This window comes from Talpa occidentalis, unplaced genomic scaffold, assembly GCF_014898055.3.
Source record: "Talpa occidentalis isolate TD23 unplaced genomic scaffold, MPIMG_talOcc4v2.1, whole genome shotgun sequence".
Taxonomy (NCBI): Eukaryota; Metazoa; Chordata; class Mammalia; order Eulipotyphla; family Talpidae; genus Talpa; species Talpa occidentalis.
The window spans coordinates 6,237,499-6,243,498 of record NW_026555331.1 but is presented as its reverse complement, the minus strand read 5'-3'; positions in this window follow the sequence as shown (position 1 = coordinate 6,243,498).

Sequence of the window (6,000 nt, the reverse complement as noted above, 5' to 3'; positions counted from 1 at the left end):
TGCAGAGAAAACCATCCCTCTGATCTTGGTAACCTCAGATGGGTGAGCAGAGGAAGACAATCCATTTAATCACATGGCTCAATGATTACGCAGGCCCCACTTTCAGCTGGGGAGACAGGAATTTAAATCCTGAGGTAAAGGAGGAGGCCAGAGTCTTGAGGCAGCAAGGACAAAGGAGGGGGGCTTAACATGAAAAGGAGGGGGTGACTTCATCTTTATTCTGGAAAACAAGGTGAGTTTCTCAGAGAGGACATGCTTACAAACTTACACTTGAATGATACCCCCAAACTACATCCCTCTAGCTTATTATACAGGAACAGCAATGGTTTCAATCAGGAAAATGGCAGAAAGACTGAGAGGAAGACAAGAACTTCTCCTCAGCCTCCAGGGCCCTCATTGCTCTCTACTCAAATACTCTGCAACCCAGAGGTAGCATTTTGAGGAGACCAGTTCTGAGAATCTTGGGATGGTCTAATCTGGGCACCTTCACTTTTAGAACTATGTTTTCTTCCTCCATGTTTAGTTTCCATGAGGGTGTGTTTATTTTGCCCATCATTTTATAGTCAGTCTTCATAGGTTCCCAGTACAATATGTGTTATTGTCAGTGTTTGTTATTTTAACAAAGGCAAACATCAGCTATTGTAACAGACCGCAGAATCTCAATGGCCTAAAAACAGAAATTTATCACTGCTGCACTGAAATTTTTGTTGGTGATGGTAACTTGTCCTACTGATTTATTTGGAAACCCAGACCAGAAAGAATTTGCCATCTTAAAAGTTTGCTTTTCAAGATTACACTGAGTTTGAACATCCATTTGGCAGACAGGTGAAGAAGGTGTTCATGGGTCGAGTGAGGAAAAGATACAAAAAGCTCCCACCCTTAGTCAGAACTCAATTGCAGGTGCCAACCTACAACAGGCATCTGGGATTGTTGTTTTCAGCAGCAAGATCACTACATCATGGGCTGGAAACAAAGAATTTTGGTGGACAGATTGGTCTTTGTCTCAATAAGGTTTTTTGAATGAATATAATCTCAGTGTATTTTGTTCTAGGTAAGATGGGGATGGGAAAAACTTTGGGGCTAATTCTATTTGCTATTTTTATTTTTTGTTTTGATTTTCATTCTTCTTTCTTTCTTTTTTTAAAAATTTATTTATTTATTTATTTATTTATTTATTTATTTATTTATTTATACAAGCACTGGGTACAGTCAGAAGCAAGGGAGGGTGAGAGAATTCACCAGAGCCAGAGCGGGGAGCAGAGCAGGCAGAAGGACCGAAGTGCACTGCTGAGGGGAGCAGCGGGCTGCAGGAGAGGTCTGAGCGCCATGTGGGACCCTCCTCTGGTGGCCAGGGAGCAGCCGGGGATCAAACCAGTGCTGCAGAGGCTGCAGGCAGCTTTGCAACCCAGCGCTCAACCTCTGAGCCACCAGGGAGGCCGTATTTTCATTCTTCTTATTCTTCTCAGAAGGAAAAGTTGGATGATAATATTCTTGGATGTTGGGTGCAGATGGAAAGAAAAGGGGAAGAGGGTGCCCCAAAGGATTATGATGGGGATTATTGGGGCTTTGGTGTTGGTGTGTGAACCTATACCCATAAAATATAAATGGTGTTGTAACCCAGTGTTGTCTCTTAACCTATTAAAAATAGATCTACCATGTGATCCAGCAATTCTATTGCTAGGGAGCGATCTGAAGAATTAAACTAAGCAAGCAACATTAATTCAAATAGATAGATGCACTCCTATGTTCATTGCAGCACTATTTCCAGTAGTCAGATATGGAAACAAACTAGGTGCTCAACAACAGGTGAGTGGGCTAGGGAAACGTGGTACATGTATACAGTGGAGTACTTCTCAGCTCTCTCTCTCTATATATATATAGATAGATAGATAGATAGATAGATAGATAGATAGATAGATAGATAGATAGATAGATATAACAATGAACTTTTGCTACTTGAGATAACATGGGTGGAACTAGAAAGCAAAATAAGAAGAAAGACAAATGCTGCATGATTTCTCTCCTATATGAAACATGAAGAAAACAAAGCAAAGGAACTGACAAAGCTAACCCAAAACAAGGCCTAGAAATGTGACTGCAGAGCCAAGTCTACCAAGTGGGGAGGGTGAGGAAGGACACAGTGAGAGGAGGGGCCCTGACTGTGGCGGAGGTTATGAGTTCTACAGTGCTGGGTATGGTATAACGGACATTTTTAGAGATGGGAACCGATTAACTGTGCACTGTGTAAACCAACATTGCCTGAATTAAATAAATAATTTTAAAATAAATGGAAAATTTAAAGAGAGAAAAAATCTTGAATATCAAGGAAAGCTCTAGGAAAACAGGGCACTGCCAGGGCCCCTCCAAAAATGTGAAGGTTGTCTGAGTGTTCCTGCAGCTTTTTTGGAGTAATTTTAGGGAAACAGGGTGGTTTTCTGGACCAGTCACTTCTCTTATTTTAGTTACAGTGACATAAATTTCTATCCTTTTGGAGGGTTTCAGAGACTAAGGGAAAGAAATGGAAATAATTTATCAAGCTTCTGAAATGTGTCTGCCTCTATAGCAGCTGTAGTATGTAGGTTATTTTATTCAGTTATCTCAATAACCTCATGGGGATACATGCATATAATTGATTTACATATAAATACAATATAATATAACCATAACAAGAGCTAATATTTACAGAGCTCTTACCTCGAGCAGTGTTATCAATATCTGTTCTGCTTTTTGTCTTGGTAAATCCATGAAATGGACATTCCAAGAAATGAAGAGACATACTCAAGTGCATTTGTGTGATAAAATGCAGGAAACTGGTTTATTTATTTATTTTTTACAAGGCAGCAAACAGTGTTAATTTACTTATTTATCTATTTATTCTTTTTACTGAGGACTCATGGTGTGTTTCCTCCTTTACAGAACACATGCAAAGATAAAGTTAATTTATGAGGATGATGTTATTGGGGGGAAAGAGGAGGTAACATTCTGCATTATTTGATCATTTTGAGAGGGGTTTTATTGTTATCACAAAAGTGAGAGTACTTGTATTTGATTAAAAAAAATCTATTTGTACACAATGGAATACTACTCAGTGCTCAAAAAAGATAAATTCATGCCATTTGTGGCAACATGGATGGAGCTGGAAGGGATTTGCTAAGTCAAATAAGCCAAAAGGAAGAAGATAAATACTGAATGATGCCACTTGTATGTAAAATAGAGAAAAACCAAACAAAGTGTCAGACAAAGACAATCTTTGAAACCAGTCCTTGAAAGCTGATAATACACCTGTATGTGTATATAGACCACATCTTCTTGATCCACTTACCTGTTTTTGGGATCTTAAGTTGTTTCCATATCTTTGCTGTTGCAAATAGTGCTGCAATAAACATAAGAGTGCTGGTTTCCTTTTGAATTAGTGCTTATGGGCTCTTTGGGCAGATACCTAGAAGTGGAAATTCTGGGTTGTAGGGCAAATCCATTTTCAGTCTTTGAGAAACCTCCTCACTGGTTTCCATAGAGGCTTGACTAATCTGCATCACCAAGAGTGTGAGAGAGCTCCTCACCAGAACTAGTTGTTTCTGGTCTTTTTGAGTTGGGCCATTCTCCCAGGTGTGAGGTAGTATCTCATTGTGGTTTTGATTTGCATTTCCTGTGCCAGTGTTGATGAACTTTTTTTTTTTTTTCTTGTGCCCTCTTTGGACAAATGCCTATTTAGGTCGTTTTTTGATTGGGTTACTTGTTTTCTTTTTGTTGAGTTGTATAAGCTCTTTGTAACTCTTTGCTGTCAGTCCCCTGTCTGATACACAGAGTGCAAGTATTTTCTCCCATTCAGTGGGGTGTATCTTCATTTTAGTTCTGACCTTTTTCACTGTCCAGAAACTTTTTAATTTGATGCAGTCCCAATTGTTTATATATACATATTTCCCCCTGCTGCTGGGGGCAAATTTGCAAAGATATCTCTGAAGCTTATGTCAGGGAACATTTTGTGTTTTCTTCTATGTGGAAATCAAACATGGGATTGAGCCAAATGCCTATCCTCCCCAACCACTCTGACATCTTTGCTCTTCCATAGCCACTTATCGCTCCTTGCATGCCCTCATGTGGAGGAAATCCGAAGGTCACCATGGCACCTGCATGGAATTAGTTAGCCGCAGCAGAAAGAAAGAAATAGCAGGAAGGGGCATGAACAACATAGGCCAGGCTGTTGGCAAGGGTTCATGAGAGCCAAGCGGTGAGGAAGAGGCTGCCAGTGGTGAGATCCCAAGACAAAATCTTTTACTTTGGGTGCAATGTGGTATAGGAGCTACCGGGTGACATATATCTTAGTTTGACTATAATTCCACAATGTCTGTTAGAAGTTGCTGGTACCCTGATTCCAGGGTGATAAATGCAAGCAGCCAGCGCCTTAGGCAGATAGCTTCTGTATTTAAAAAGACGCATCCTCCAGAAATGCAATGTTCACTCTCTTGTTTGGATCCAGGGTTGTGTTATTATTACAACACACACGTGCACCTGTATGCATGCACATGCATTCATACATGTACATATGCTTAGATGTGTGTTTACAACTTGCATCTTTCTCGGCACCTTCTGATCACTGAAAAATAAAATGCTTTCTTTATATCAATAATAGTTTTCTGAGGATTTAGAGATGTGTGTGTCCGCTCTTGCTCAATCTTACTTTTTCAATTGCTTTATTCTTTCTGAACAAAAAAGAAAAAAAAATTAAATAATACCTTAGTCCATTATGGGAGAAAGTAGTTTCCTTACATTCTTCCAGGCTTTTAACCCTAGTGGTAGTGTCCTGTGAGTAGTCACATATTCTATTAGTCAGGGTTCTCCAGAGAAATGGAAATCTGTCTCTATCTATCTATCTATCTATCTGATCTACCTAGTTGATACTTACCTTTATTGAGAGAAAGACAGTGAAAGAGAGACAGAGACAGAGAGAGATTATGATAGGAATTGACTCAAATAGATTTGAAGGCCAAGAAGTTCCACCATGTCACCTATAAACTGGAGAACCGGGGAAGTTGGTGGTGTGGTTCACAGTCTGAAGACCTGACACTGGGGTTGGTCATGACGGTGAAGCTGCGATGTGGGTCGGTGAGCCTGAAAGCCATGAGCATCTATGTCAGTGTCTGGGGGTGGGGCAGGCGGATGTCTCAACTTAAGCAGAAAGAGTGGATTTGTCCTTCTGCTTTTTTGTCCTATATCATTCCAAAGGACTCAGTGATGCCCACTGATTAGAAAGAATGTCTCCTTTACTCAATTCACCAATTCAAAAATGTTAATCTCTTCTGAAAAACTCCTCACAGACATGCTCAGAAATAATGTTTTACCAGCTACCTGGACTTCACTTTGCCAAGTCAAGGGGAACCATCTCAAATATGTCTGACATTAAACTCAAGTAGCCAGAAGGTAATGAGATGTTCAGAGTGCTTACTGAGCACCAAACATCAGAACTTTACCTCCATGCTCTCAGTAGAGCCTCTGAATTACTTTGAGAGGTGTTAAAATTCTTTCCATGTTTGGGAGTGAGGCTCAGGGCATTTAAGAAACTTGTTTTATAGCTTATGCCAAATGAAACTAGGGTTGAATCTCTGTCGGATTCTCCCAAAGGCTATGGCATTTTCCTGAAGTCTAAGGATTTCAATTCCAGCCTGGGGTCCAGATGTGCTCACGGTCAGGCATGCAGCCCTTCGGAAAGGAAGATCTGTTCTGTCCTGGTCCTGCTGAGTCTTACTCCCTTCACGTGGCACCATGTCCCTTTTAAGACAAACACAGAAAACAAGGATTGGCCATTGAGCAAGTTAGGATGCTCAACTTATGTAGTTTGAAGTTTCCTTTTAGTCTTCACACTTTGTATTAGACCTCTATTGCTATGTACCAAGTTACCCCAGAGTGTCTCCCTTTCAAACAACAAACATCTGTGATCTCACATTTAACTCGCTCAGGTCACTGGGCACCTGTCCATCAGGTGTCAGTGATACTTTCAAGCAA